Source organism: Hemicordylus capensis, chromosome 2, assembly GCF_027244095.1.
Source record: "Hemicordylus capensis ecotype Gifberg chromosome 2, rHemCap1.1.pri, whole genome shotgun sequence".
NCBI lineage: Eukaryota > Metazoa > Chordata > Lepidosauria > Squamata > Cordylidae > Hemicordylus > Hemicordylus capensis.
In genome coordinates this window covers 58339380-58354562 of record NC_069658.1, presented here as the reverse complement: position 1 = coordinate 58354562, position 15183 = coordinate 58339380, and the positions used below count along the sequence as shown (strand labels likewise).

General features: G+C 43.0%; 1 protein-coding gene across 22 annotated transcripts in view; it reads left to right on the top strand.

The window, feature by feature from the left end:
• The window catches only part of MEF2C (myocyte enhancer factor 2C), a 256797-nt gene that overhangs the window by 83562 nt on the left and 158052 nt on the right, over nt 1-15183 (top strand). The gene's annotated exons all lie outside the window — the stretch shown is intronic.

Below are 15183 nucleotides of genomic sequence, written 5' to 3'. Positions count from 1 at the left end.
CAGAAGGGCCCCTGACTCAGGTGATAATCTGTGTTTTCAAATGCCTTTAAAACAAAAGAGCAAGGCAGCTATGTTTTTAGCTCACTATTCTTCTTTCGACCAGCTTGTAACTTAAAAACCACCTTTTATAACCCAGTCTCCAGAGCTATAACTCCCAACCAAAATTGAATATTACAAACTGCCATGGATTTAAGAGTGTTTGTACTTTAAAAGATCTACTCTGGAAACTGTATGGAATGGGAAATAGGAGAACAGGAACTTATCCGAACATTTGCCTGCCTTAAACAAGGATTAAACAGAGACTATAGTTTTCTGTCATATAAAGATTGCACTTGGCGTCTTTTAACCCTGTTTCTTAATACATTTCTCTTCTCTGTTTTCAACTGCCCATTTCCCTGTGTTTTTCCAGTACCAACCCAGCATCTGATGAAATGGGTTGTCATCCATGACAGTTTATGCAACATTAAGCCATCAGATGAAATTTTCAGCTAGTCTATGAGTGCTACCTATTTCTTTACAAGCACATTATAATTTCTGAGATTTATTTTTTTTAAGCACAGTACCTGTTATCAGCTGGAATGCTGTAGTGCTGGTGTATCTTTCTTAAAATGCAGAATATTTTGTCTTGGCTCTTTAATAATATATTATTAGTTCTGGAGCTCCCCCTTCCTTAGCATATGTTAATTGGCTGTTTTCTGTGACAAATTATGGGCTCTTGCTTTGATGATGTTCAGTTGCAGTCAAGTTGGGAGTCAAATATGCAGCATTTCCAGCCTCTGCTTGCATCTCAAACCACTACAAACATCTGCATGTCACTGCAGTGCTGAGTAATGGTAAGATTTGTGTTGGTCTGATTTCTCTAGAGGTTGTTCCCCCTCCCAGCCCCACCGGATATTTTCTACTCTGTGCACTGTATCTATTTCTGGGTTTACCCCTCATAACAGAAGCGTACTCTAAATGTTCCTTTTATTAGAGCACAATCAAAACTAGTGTACAGAAGAATACCTTTAGATAAGGCCTGCACAATTTTGAGACCTACCAAGCTGAATGCAGTCCACAAGCCATGTCTGATAGCCCACTGGTGCTGACTGGAGCTTCCTCCTGCTGCGCACCAGGGCAAAAAGCAGTTAACTTGCAGGTGGCTGGATCCAGGTCTGGACAGTGATAGAGGCAGAGGTACCCCTCTCCCCCCTCCCGCCTTGGTCTCTTTTGTCCAAGACCTTGGAGAGTTGAATTAGAAAACTGCAGACACTCCTGGATTAAATGAACCATTGCTTTTATTGAGAATATCTGAATTGGCTAATACGCATGGACATTTATACTGTATTATAGATGTAAGGGAGGGAGTATCAAACAGAAAGCACTTTAAAAAACAACACCCAGCAGTGTTGTTTTAAAGAAATATAGTGAGTATACTTTTGGTTGCCATTTTTAATGTACCATTTTGATGAAAGTGTGTGAAGAATTCTGCTGTCTTTAACGATTGCTTGGGTAAAAACAGGACAGCATTCTACATGTGTTATTGTTGACAGCTGTACTGTCTGTAGTGACAGTTGCACAGTGAATGTATTTGGAAGTTTAAGAATGCATGCCGTAAGAGTAGATACCAGCTCACCATTGTGCAATGGGTGCCAACCCACCATGGGGCCTAGACATTTAATCTTAATTTAAATTAAAGCGCCGGGGGCACTGCAGCCCAGGCTGAAAGGAAGTTCCAACAGGACTTCCACTGCTGCCATCACCTCCTTCTCCTTCCGGCCCTAGCAGGAGCTCAGTTTTCTCTCTCTTCCTTTGACACTACTGGCTGCTGGGAGGGAGAAGGTGTGATGGTTGGTGTGCTCCATTGAGCCTGTAGCAGCATTGGTTCTGTGGGGGGGGGAGTGGGAGGAGTAGGAAGAGGAGCAGTGGCCAGCTGCAGAACCACAGTTGGGTAGGGGGTCCCAGTAAGTCAGTCCTCCAAAGCTCCACCTGCCTCACCAGTGCCACAGTCACTGGGCCAAGTCCACTTTTCTCAGGATGGAGTGGGGCGGCTGCCTGGATATTGAAAGCAGCGGCAAGAGAAATTTGCTGAGCATTCCTGCTGCAGTTCCTTCCTGCTGCCAGAGCTTCCTTCTCCCAGAAGCAGCAGCCTATTGATGGTCCTCCCCTAGTTCTGGTCTATGTTCCTCCCCACTCAGAATTTAAATACTGTTGTACAGCGAGAGGGCTGGATGGGAAGCAGTAGCTAGCTGCTGTGCTGGTTGCCCTTGGGCAAAGGAAAATAAATAGACAGTTTGGTGGTGAGTGAGTGAGTCTCCCTTCCAATGCTTGGAAGCCACTGTGTGTGTGAGTGAGAGAGAGCAGGTGGGGGGAGATGGTCTGCTCTGGTGTCAAACCTCTTCCCCCCCCCCCCCCCCGTGGCTTCTAAGTATGTGGGAGGAGAGGAATAGAATCCTGGGTTAATGCTCTAGCAAAACTGATTTGTGGTTTCTTGTTTCTTTTTTCTGCCTTTTGGTTTACCATGTGGTGGCTGTTGTGGGGGTTCAAAGAATGCTAGATTAATTGCCTGTTGGCTTTAATCTGGTCTTTGGTGGGTCGTCCCCCCCCCACTTGTGCCTTTATTATTATTGTTAGTTATATGCCTTTTTCAACCAAAAAATGGTTCTCAAAATGGTTTAGATAGCAAATGTATAAAAATATTATAGAATTATATGATTTTAAAAAAGGGGAAATGGCTGCACAGGGAAAGTTCCAAGCAACTGGAGCCAGCTTTGTAAGTATTTATTCATTCATTTTGTTTTGTTGTATGTGTATGCAGTTGAAGAGCAGTGTAAGATTTTGTTTGTGAAGTAAATTCCAGCCATTCATAAGCCATGAGAAGAGAAGAGAATCTGTCTGAAACCCTGAAGGCTGAAAAAGGAGTTTGGCTCCTACAATGTTGGGCTGGTTCCTAGATCCAAAGAAAATTTGTCAAGGCCTTCATAGATAAATCTGCCCTGTTTGTTCTTCAGAGCAGAAGATAGAGGCTAAATTCCCAGACAGGTGTTAGAGTTTAGATTAAGAAGAGCCAGATGTGAATAGAAATGACTTTAGTCTCAAGAGAATGGTTTTCATTCATCCATTTCCCTGGAGACTTCCCAGTCAACGAATTTGAAATCCTTAGACTACGTGCATTTCAAGCAAGGCATGGGAACTTCACTACGAAGCGTCATGCTGAACATGTGTGAAAAAATTGGAGCAGAAAATGAAATTAAGGGTGTGTTCTCATCCCATCTAAGTTCATCTCTCCATATGTCTCTGTGCTTTAACAGTGGTTTGATCTGCAGCAATTAGCGGGTGAAGATTTTCAGGGCACAGAGGTAAATGTGATCACCTGCTAATTGCTGTAGATCACAGTTCTGTCAAAGACTCAAGGGCACACCAGATTTTTTTCTGGTCAGTTTTAACTCTAGTGATTGTGTGGACAGCAACCTTTTTGTTGTGGGGAAATACTGAATTAAGACTGGTATTTAAAAGATAAAACCCAAAGGCATATAAGGAGGTGAATTTGAAAGGGATGACAAGCACACATTAAAAGTGCAATTCATTGCATTTTAAGTTCTCATGGTATTTATCTTTTTGATTTTTTAGAAGGTGCCATATGTAGGTCACTGCACTCTCTCACACACATTAAAAAGATGTATATTATATATTTTATTTTATGTTATTAGCTACAGTATATGGTTCATTTTAAGAGCAAGCAACTTGATGGAATGACTTAGAAAACCTTGCCCAATACTTCCGTACGTCTATGCTGTAAATTGATATGTTGAAACTTGAATTAGCCTCCACAATAGCATTCAATTGCACTTGATCAGATGAGCTTAATTGGCATTAAGAAAATAGACCAAGGTAAAGAAAGATGTTCAAGTGAGAGGATTTGTCACTTTATTGGATTTTGAGACCCTGTGAGCCATGCATCTTAATTGGGGCCAGTTGGGATCATTTAATAATTGCTGTCAGAAGATCAGATTTAATTCTCTTTATAAAAATACCACAGTGGGATGGAGTTAAGCAAATTGTCATTCAGGGTTTCAAATGAACAAAGCTTTAATTAGGTTGATTAGCCAGTACTGTAAGAAAGAGAAGAAAGAACTAGAAAATGGATGAATCTACTTTGAGCCATATATGGGCCATAAATGACAGAATTATCAAGTATCTTTATTTCAGTATGGCACAAGTTAATTGTTAGATCCCTTTCTTTTGTATGTATTTATGCACATTGTTAAGGTATTACAAGCTTCCGGAAACTAAAAGATTTTAACTAGGAATACAAAATGTTTTAAGTCTTAAATAGTAGCATTGTTTAAGCTTTCTGGCTGCATTAGAAAGAAACGTCCATTTTGTACTAATATACTTATTTCAAAATATCCTTATATGACTGGGTGAGGAATTCTGTATTTTGTCATGTGCTTTAATAAAGACTAGTTCATTTGTCCTAACAGAGAATTTTTCATCTGCTTTCATGTGAGCCTTTTATCTTTGGAGCTGAGAGATCACAGCTCTCCACTGTTGCAACTTCCAGTGATCTCCAGCATTCCGAAACGTATACAGTACCGGCACTGACAGAAGCTTCTCTAGCTGAGAACCTCAAACACTCAGTTGAGAACTGCAGCTGAGAACGGACGTTACATTGTTTGCTTGGATGTGTATTTGGGAGGATTTCTGCAGGTACAAAAACAGTACAATCAGTCTGAAGTTTGGACACGCTTTATCAACAAGCAGTGTCTATCAGCAACTTCCCCCTGCAAACTCAAATGAACAGAGATTGTGTGAGGGTCTCATTTCAGTAGCCTTACTTAGATTTTGTGGTGCATTGTTGCATGTGTTCCTGAGCATTTCCCTCAACTAGATTTGGGGGGACTATTCCCCCCCCCCAGTAGTCTCTAAAATTTCTTAGGGGAAGAATATAAGGTGGGGGGATTCTAAGGAATTTCTGCTGAACTTTAGAATATTCTCTGAAATTGTCATGAGGGTTTTTTCTTCTTCAACACAGCAGCTGACTTTTCAGAAATGACTTTCAGGAGAAGAAACTAAATAAGAAAACAATAGCAACCAGCCACCACTGAGGGACAGAAACAATTGAGTCATCTTGGTTTGTTGCTTGCTTTCTATAAAAGGGCAATTGGATAACTTTACAAGTAGCTGACAGAATCTGTTTAATTTTATAACCAGGTTTATGACTCTGCAATGCTCAGGAACTGTGGACATAGATTTATAAAAACTGGATGGGATCTTAACACTCAGCACATACAAATATGACGGATAATTATATACTACTTTTCAACAAAAGTTCCCCAAGTGGTTTACAAACAAACAAAATGGCTCCCTGTCCCCTAAAGACTCACAATCTAAAAAAAAAAGAAACATAAGATAGACACCAGCAACAGCCACTGGTGGATGCTGTGCTGGGGATGGATGGCTCTCTCCTTGCTAAATAAAGAGAATCACCACTTTCAAAAGGTGCCTCTTTTGTTCAGTTAACAGGGGTTAGGACATAGCTCAGAGTGAACAGTATAGGTGGCCCTTGTTATTCATGAAGGTTCCATTCTGGCCTACAATCACAGATAACAAAACTGAATAATGAAACCTTAAGTTAATGGGAATTGGGGGATTAGGTTCCAGAGCCCAGAAAAATGACCGAAAAATCACCAAAAAGACAGGGTAAAAGCAGAAATAAGGATGGAACACAGCACTGTACCTTGGCCACCTCAGATCTTCAGTTCTCCCACTCTCCAGCTCCTCCAGCAATGCACCCCAGCTCCTCCAGTAATATGTAGTCATGATGTTTCCTCACTGTTGAAGTCCAGCACTTAGCAGCACATGCCCCTTGGCCTGATTGGTTGGTAGGTTGGCCAAAAAGGCAACACAAAATTAAATCCAATTCAAGTAAACACACACAGAGGAGTGTATGAGAATCAAGGAGTGAGAGGATTATCAATTTTCAATGGATAATTAAAATCAATTTTAACTTTTAATTAAAATTGAATTTTAATTGCAGTTTAAATAAGACAGTACTGTAATGATTAAGATTAAAATTATTTTTAATTTGAATCAATCAAAATTGAAATTTAAAATTTAATTGAAATTGGTGGAATTAAAAATTTAATCAAAATCAAATTTATAAAAGTTATAATTAGCTTATTACAAGGACAGCACAATGCTGCAAGAAGCTCCAGAAAATGGCTCAAAGAACTTCTACAGGAATGGCTTAAAAAAAAAATAAAATGGCTCCCTAAGGATACCAAACGCTGCCCCCCCCCCAAAATTAAACATGAGGACCAAAGCATTCCATGCTCCTCCTCTCACAACCCATGAGCACATGCAGCAAAATCATGACCATGTAATGGCAGAACTGTTCTGCTGAAAACTGCAGATACAGAAAACTGCGAGTGCTGAAATTGGGGGTAACTAGGGCCACGTGTATGCATAATTCAGTAATAGGCCTCATTGAATGAAGGGAGACTCCAGAAGAGTTGATAGTGTCTTGCTAATGACTCTTCACTTTGATTTGTAAAATAACTTTCAGGTGACTGTAGAATGCAAACTAACGTTTTTTGACTCTACCCTCCAAATGAAGGAATTGTCAAGACAATGAGGGACTTTGTTTCTCTGATCTTAAAAAAAATCGTTTGATTTTGTTTATAAACTTGGTTATAAAATGAAATAGATTCTATCAGCTGGTTGGGCACCTTTTGAAAAGAACAGCCACCCGAAGTTTCAATTCATTAAGATCGTTCACACAGCCACAACTGGTGGGGCTGGGGAGGGCTAGAGAGAATCCTACCTCCCTTTCCCCAGATGATCAGAGGCTCCTCTGGGCTGTGCCGCACCACGTGCCCACATGATTGGTGGTGCGGTGCATGGCAGGTGAGAAGCAGGGGGACTACAGCCTAACTTCAAGATATCCCACAATGCACCATACAAGTAGCGTGGTGCATTGTGATATCCTCCGCTGCTAGGATGCTTCTTTCCCTGGCCTCTATGGCGAGGATGGCTGCTGGCAGCCCATGTGCCCACACGACTGGGCAGTGAAATAGGCACATGCACATCGTCCTACCTCACTTTTAGCCTGAGTACAAAACCCGGGCTACCTGGCAGAGGGTTGCCAGGATTCGAAGCAATCCCAGCAGGCTACTGCTGCCCTACCCAGGTAGGGCTGGTCATGAGAACAACCACACACACACACACACACACACACACACACACACACACACACCGAGTATGCTCCTTAAGGTATTCTGAAGATGTAATTCCTGTGTTAGCCATGCACTCAAGAAATTATTCCTGTGTGAATAAATTTGTAAGGTGAGAATTTGTGAACTGGAGAATTGTCTTAAGCATTCTTCTTCCCTCCAGTTGAAGAATATTCAGTGGTTAGAGAATATTCTCATTCATGTCTACTAGAAACTGTCAGTGTATAGCCATATGTACAGTATCGGGCTAAGAAGTGGCTTTTGTAAGCAGAACCCTCAGTTATTCCATCAAATCAATTTTATGTTCCATTTAAGCAAGGGCCTATAGTAAGTAGGGATGTGCACAAAATGGATTTTGTGTTCTGTTTCAATCTCAAAACAAAATGAAAGGCTAAAATGTTTCATTGAAACAGTGATTGACTGGCTGTTTCAAGGGAACAAAATTTGAAATGTCTCAAGTATTTCGACCATCAGCTCCCTTGAGAAGTCTATAATGCTGGGGGAAGTTGAAGGAAAGATAAGAAGACGACGACCAGCAGGAAGGTGGATGAACTCAATTACGACAGCAATGAATGTACCATTGAGAGACCTTAAAGTCCAAGTTGAAGACAGATCATGCTGGAGAGAATCTATCTATGGGGTCGCTAAGAATCGACACCGACTTGATGGAGCTTATCAGTCAATTTTGGCCATAGGATACAATTGGGAAACTCGAAACACCCCATTGTTACCCATGGATAGCTCCTAGGGACACCAGTGTAGGGCATGATGGGTGCTACCTACCACCAACCCACAAAAGAAATGGACAATTTTAAGCATATTTTTAACCTTTCTTCAAAACCATCATAGAACTAGGGATGTGCACGGAACTGGGCGGGGTGGCTCAAAAGGGTGGGGGTAGGACTTTAAGGGTGGGGAAGGGTGTACCTACCCCCCCATTTCACCCCACTGGCACTGAAGCTTTGTAAAATCCCTTGGGGCGGGAGCATACCTTCCTGCAGCCCCTTCTTCTTCTTCTTTGACCAGAAGTGGCCAGAAGTACCGGGCGTGTGTGTGTATGCTGGGTGTGTACTCGCACACATCAGATGGGCTTGCACATGATCGTGACATGCATGCGTGCCCAGCATGCGCACACTTCCAGTCACTTTCAGCCGAAGAAGAAGGAGTAGCAGGGAGGTATGCTGCCGCCCTGAGGAATTTTACATAACCCTAGCACGGGTGGGAGGAGAGCAGGGGGAGGGCTAAGTGTACCTTTCCCTACCCTCAAAGTCCTACCCTCTGAACATTCAAACTGGCCAGTGTTCGAACGTGTTCAGAGGCCCGTAAAAGGGCATCCGAACAGGCTCATGCACATCGCTACATAGGACCTGTGGAGAACAATGGGGTGTTTTGAGTTTCCCCATTATTCCCTATGGCCAGAACAATCTGCATGCACAGAATGCACACACATTTTGCAACCCTGCCTTGAAAAATATTGTAAACAGTAAAAGGGAATCTGCTCCTCCCAACACGGAACACACACAATTCCAAAATGGCCAGAAAAGAATCACTGGCCCAGGTTCCACTGCCAGCCATAGTGCCTGCACTTCAGTAACATCGCTGGCACAACTTGCTCCCTCACACACAGTTATGACTCCTTACTTTCTAGCATTGCAATAGCTGCCACAGCAGCACCCTTAGCAGCAAGCATAGCCATGAAGCTTATCACAGCAATCGCCTAGAAATATCACTCTCTCTCTCTCTCTCTCTCTCTCTCTCTCTCTCACACACGCACACGCACACGCACACGCATATAGATGTGACTGTCTACTTCTTGCCACAACACTATCTCACAAACAAAACAAACCACAACTCAAGGAAGGCAGGCACCCAAGTTCTGTCTTTCTCAGTCTGAGATCCAGCAAAATCAGATAGTTGTAGCAGCAATAGCACAGCATATTATACTCAGCCCTGAGAAAAGAAAGCCACAAAATAAAACCTTCCTTCTTCCTCTTCTGATAGCTTCAAGAGATGCACATTATAAGAGCTCTCTCTGCCTGCCAGTCCTTTTAAATACATTTTGAAATTCCCTTCTTTTGGGCTCCTCATCCCTCCCCACCAGCCAATGGGGGCACAGTTGCTCGTGGCAGCACATGATTTGGCTTGCCAACCAAACAAGCCAACCAAGAAGCAAGGAGATGACAAGCCAATCAGAAGCCAGTGCCAGTAAACCAACCAGCAAGGAAACAACAAGCCTCCAAAATGGCACTCAAAAAGTTGAAACGTTTTGATTGAAATGAGGTTGTTTTGCTCTTAGCTTGAAACAGGCCCTTTATTTAAAGGGTGTTTTGTTTTGAGCTCAAAACACTTGAAATGGCCCATTTTGAGTTGAAACATTTTGGAGTTGAAACATTTTGCACATCCCTAATGGTAAGCAAAAATAAATGGTGAAGACTTACGTAATGTTTGTTCGTTTCCATAATAAGCACTTATTTAGTAGGTATATGTGGAATTCCCTTCACTGTTCTTGAAACTGTTAATACCTATGTATTATAGACAAGACAGAATTCTTCTTCTATGTATTATAAAAGTGGGGTAGGAAATTAATTTGTTTAAATTTTAGGAGTGCATGGCTAATCCAATCTATACACTGCATAAATCTTCCCGTTTTGTGCTTACCTTCTTGCTGTTCTGTCCTGTCACAATGGATGGCTTCACACCTCGGAGAGAACCTGCGGCTGGGTTGAATTGCTGATTCCCAGAGCACATGTGTGAGCCTGACAGAAGTGTTGGGAAGGCCATGGCAACATTTGGCATGCTTTGTGAACCTGCCAATGTCAGCATATTCTACATTCCTTGCTGTTCTGAAGCCAACATCTGCAACTTACTTCAAATCTAGGTTATGGATGTCCAGTTCAGAACCGCAAGTAGAGGAGAATATCAGACATCGTCAGGTTCACACAATGTGCACAGTGTCGGCATGTCCTTCCCTATAAGTCATACTCACACACATGCATGCTCCAGGAATTGGCCATTTGGCTGAGCCACTGGCTGTCAGTGGTGTGTGAAGCCACCCTGTTTCTCAGCCTTGCCTACTTCATAGGACTGTTGTGAGGATGAAACGGGGTGGAAACCGTGGAAGCTGCCTAAGCTCTTTGGAGGAAGGGTGGGATAAAAACGTAATTAATAATAATACTCCATCTGCTCAGTGGAGCTTACCACCTTGTAAGTTGTATTTAGGATTGCAGCCTCAGTAATATCACTTACTATTTTATTCTCTGTTGCTGCCCTATGGAGAGAGATCTAGCATGATGCCAGACTCTGTGTCTCACTTTGGATCTGAACTTGAAAGCACTCGTACTGGAAAGATTTCTAAAACCTTCCCTGGATGTAGCCTTCACACCATTCTACTGGTTCAGTTCCCATTAAATTTAATTGACAACATACCAGCATAATGCTTAGAAGGATGAGCTGCTAGCACAAGAGTACTTTTCACCATTTTGTCACAGATTGCTGCTTTTAAGAACCGTTTGTTGGGGTTCTCTCTGTATACCAACAGGTTATAAAGAGCCATTTCTGAGAAAACATGATGTATATTGAAGGCCGCAGAAAAGATTAGCTAATGTATCTTTCAATTGATTTTGTAACTCCCCCCACCTCACCCCACCCGGTTTACTCCTTATGACAATAATGAAAAGAAAACCATTGACAATAATCCCTAAAGTGAAAAAAGAAACACTCTTTCCCGCTGGAACAGAGATTGTTAAGCAGACAGCATTTAGTTACTAAAAGCAAAAGTCAGCATGACAGCAATGAATTCCATGTAAACGAAGCATATTTGTATTTTTATGTTAAACTATGCTGATCTTTTAGAATAGACATTGGAAAACTATATAGCAGTCCATCTGCAGCCATATGCAATGTCAAAATATTCCAAGTAGTGTACACTCATGTAAGTGTTTGGTCACTATAGCCCTATGGAAATAGCAGCTCCTTGTTTCCCTGATGCTTTGCCTGCCCTCCTTGATACATGAGCTGGCCTTGTCCTCCTTCCGAACAAACCGCCTATTGGCCACATGAGCCCCACTTAATCTGTCTGACTACCTCTCCAAACTTCTACCCCACTCTTCTTCTCCTATTGCCCCCACAAACCTGGTCTGCTGTTTCCTTTACGTAGGAACATAGGAGGCTGCCATATACTGAGTCAGACCATAGGTCCATCTAGCTCAGTATTGTCTTCATAGACTGGCAGCAGCTTCTCCAGGGTTGCAGGCAGGCATCTCTCAGCCAGAACTGGACTGGGGGCACTGAGAGGGCAGTGGAATATATGTGGGGAGGCGGCTGGGTTTTGAGCGGAATGGGTAATTGAGGGTGGGAGTATTCACTGCTGCCAAGTGCAGCAGGGTGCAGGGGCACCCCACGGATGGAGTGCACCAGGAATATTGCCCTGTGGGCCAGTCCAAGCCTGCTCTCAGCCCTATCTTGGAGATGCCATGGAGGGAACTTGGAACCTTTTGCATGCAAGCATGCAGCTGCTCTTCCCAGAGTGGCCCCATCCCCAAAGGGAAATATCTTACAGTGCTCACGCACATAAGAGCTCTTCTGTGAGAAGAGCTCGCAGGCAGGCTGCAGGGAAGGAGAGTTTGACTTACCTTCCCAGCAGACAATCAGCTCATAGTCCCTGAGCAGCCACTCCTGCTGCAGCTCCCAGGGTCAGGGTGCTGGGATGCGATGCCCCACCCCCACCCCTGGAGCCCCCATAATGCACCACATGAGTGTGCAGTGCATTACTGGTATCCACCCCACCCCCCCGAGTGTGCTAGGAAGAGCTGCAAGCAGCCGTGGCTGACACACAATCCAAAAAATGAAGGCAAGGGAGCGCTCACTCCACTGTTCCTTCTAAGGCGCGCACATGTGTGCGCTCTCATAAGTTTTTGGATCTCCGCTCAGTCCATTTTAGATCCCACTCAGGTTGAATCAGGAAGGCCCCATTCTGAATGCACGTATGCACACACTGCCTGGATACTGCTGCCCAGAACAAAACTCATTCTGCACAGAGATGAAAAGAATGAGAGGAACCACTGGCTTGTTCCCTTAACTTTGATCAACTGGGAGGCTACTTGGGCGGGTTTGCCACTGAGATTGGGCCTGATCCTGGTGGCTCACATGAGCATGCAAAACCAGGCTCCCTGGTTTTAGACACGTTGTCAATAGCCTCATAGTCTCCCATTCCAGTGCAAACCAGGGAGGATCTTGCTTAGCAAAGGAGACAGTTCACAAGACCAGCGCTCCTCTTCGGCTCCTTGTGCTTTATTCCTACCACCCTGTATGATAATTCATACATTCTTAATGTAACATGGTAGACAGGACTTAAATGCTTCCAGCTACTGGTGGAGGTTGGCATGCAGAAAAGGTTATGGCTCAGGAGTGGCGGGTCGGGAAGTCCAGCTGGCCTCCTAACAATTTTATTGGGTAATATAGTTGCACTGTACTGTACTGCATGCCCATATGGCAATGGAAATGTTCTATGTCCATTAGATTTTTATATACATAATATGGGATTATATATAAAAAATAGGATGAGGTGGGGGCAAAATAACAGCTGAAGTGGCTTTGCCAGCCTCCCTCCCTCCCTGAAGAGTTTTAGAGAGGACTTAAAAACCTTCCTCTTCTAAGAGGTGTTTTAAATCTGGGTTTTCATACACTTTCAAATTCTAGCCTTTGTTGCTGCTTTTGAAATGTTTCTTGTTGTTTTAACTGTGTTTTTATTGTATGTTGTTGTTGCTTTTATTTTAAGCTGCCTGAGTAGCAGTGTGTTGGAGAGGAGGGGATAGAAATATTAGAAATAAATACAATAAAATATATAACAGTTGAATGAAAAAAGAAAAGTCTAGTTACTGCTTGTGAGGTTTACAGGCCAAATAAAATCAATGTGGTTGAGCAGATTGTTAAAAGATCTGCTGTATTTCTGCTGCAATTGCTTATGCATACAGAGTGCAAAACTGGAAGATGAACTTGCTGTGAAAGTCTGGGATGGCTTTAAGCTTTGATTATTCAGGACATAGTAGAATCAATGACCATTTTGCCTGCAAATTACACTAGTGAGCAGTTTTGTTCTTACTGAAGATCAGAAGCACTGCTTTTGATACAAACTAATTAGTTTGGTGCTTATAAATTACTGAGGCTGTTTTGACGAGCAGGCTAGGCTGCCCATGTCGAGCACTGGGATCCATGCGGAAACCAGCACTCCTGCCCAGCCTAACCCCACTCCTTAGCCCCACTCCTAGCTGAGGTTAAAAGTGTGAGAACTCCCTTAACCTGGCTGCAGGGATCATATGTCTCTCTTTGGGCTGTGAGAGGAGATAGGTGCTTAGAGTGCTTGTCTGTCTGGGGAGTCCCCCAAGGCACCACGCTCACTGTGCAATGCCTTGTGGGATAGCCGGAGACCAGGAAAACAAGTCTTGGCCTCTGTTGATCCGTGCTGCCAGGAGCAGCATGGGTCATGTGGGCGCATGGCTTGCACACCAAAGAAACAAAGATCAATTGTCTGGGAGAAGGTAGGTTGAACCCTGCCTCCCCCCGCTCCCACCTGCACAGCCATGTGAATAACCCCATTGCCTTTTTGGAAGACAGTATGCAAATATAAGATTGCTTGCTGCTCAAATGGAATACTAAGTAAGATGTATTGTCTCCAGTACTGGAGGAAAAAGAATAAGCAGCAAAAGTAATCTCTTAGTATAGAACATACAAAAATGTATTATAATTAGGCTGACACTTTACATCTTTCATCATCTTCATTTAATATTGTGCCTGCAGTGTACTACTAGGTGCTATACATAGTGAAAATCAAACAAGTCCCTGCCCACCGCAGGCTCACCAAACGTTGTTTTCTTTAGGGTAGTTTATACTTGTAGGCTAGGTTACAGCTCCTGTATGACTTCAGTGTGTGCGCTAAACTTCCTGTTGTAAAAGGCACACTCTCCTGAGATGAATTTTGCAGATTAAAACTCAATCCCTCACACATCTTTTAATGTGGCAGTTCAACTATAAGATCAAAACACATAAATGTAGGTTATGTTAGATTTCCAAATTGGAATGTTTAGAACAGATGTTTGAAATCTTAAGATGACTCAGATTCATCTCTTTTTTTATTTTAAATAATGGCTTTCTGCCCAAATTAGATTAGTGTATAGTACAGCGTGCTGCTTGTGTGTGGCAGATCTAGTGCAGCGGTAATGACATCTAGTGTATAATTGTATAATGAAAAAAAGTTGCTTTGAAAGGGCCAGATTCTTGATCTGCCCTTCAGTGAGGGATGTCATGCATATATGTGTTTGGAAATATCTGTCCTGGCCCATTCTAACCTCCAAGTATTAGACTGACTGCAGTGAACAGGATTTGACTCAGAATCACTTAAGATTGGTGCAGAGGCTAGAGTCTTGGCTTAGATGTTGGCATTTCAGTTTCAGATATATAGTCGAAACAAGCTGGATGGCTTTGGAAGAGTCTCTGCCTCTCTGGCTAACTTACTTACAAAGTATGTTTTGGGTCCAAGGCTACAATCCTATACAGTCTTTAACCCCATTGAAATCAGTGGCTGACTAATGAAGCAGTAGTGCAACAGGAGAAGCTCCAGTGCTCCTGAAAAATTCAAAAAACTCTGCTCCACCACTAAGGACAAAATTTGTCACCTCCCCCCCCCCCCCGACCAGGAGCATTCTGTGCCACAGAAAAATATTCCCCGCAGGTTGCACAGCTCTCAGATACATATTTTCAGGTGACACCCAAGGGTTTGGGGGGAAGGGGGGAGGTTGTTGAAATTCCCTCCTTCCAACACTGGCACCGGTATAGTGTTAGTCTGGAACTCTTCGAAAGCATTGGTACTACACCGATGCTTCTCCCATTGCACTGGTGCTGTGTTAGGATGTTGGCCAGTGAATAAATATGAATAGGATCAGTCTGTGTACAAAGCTGTGCTAAGCTTTTCGGA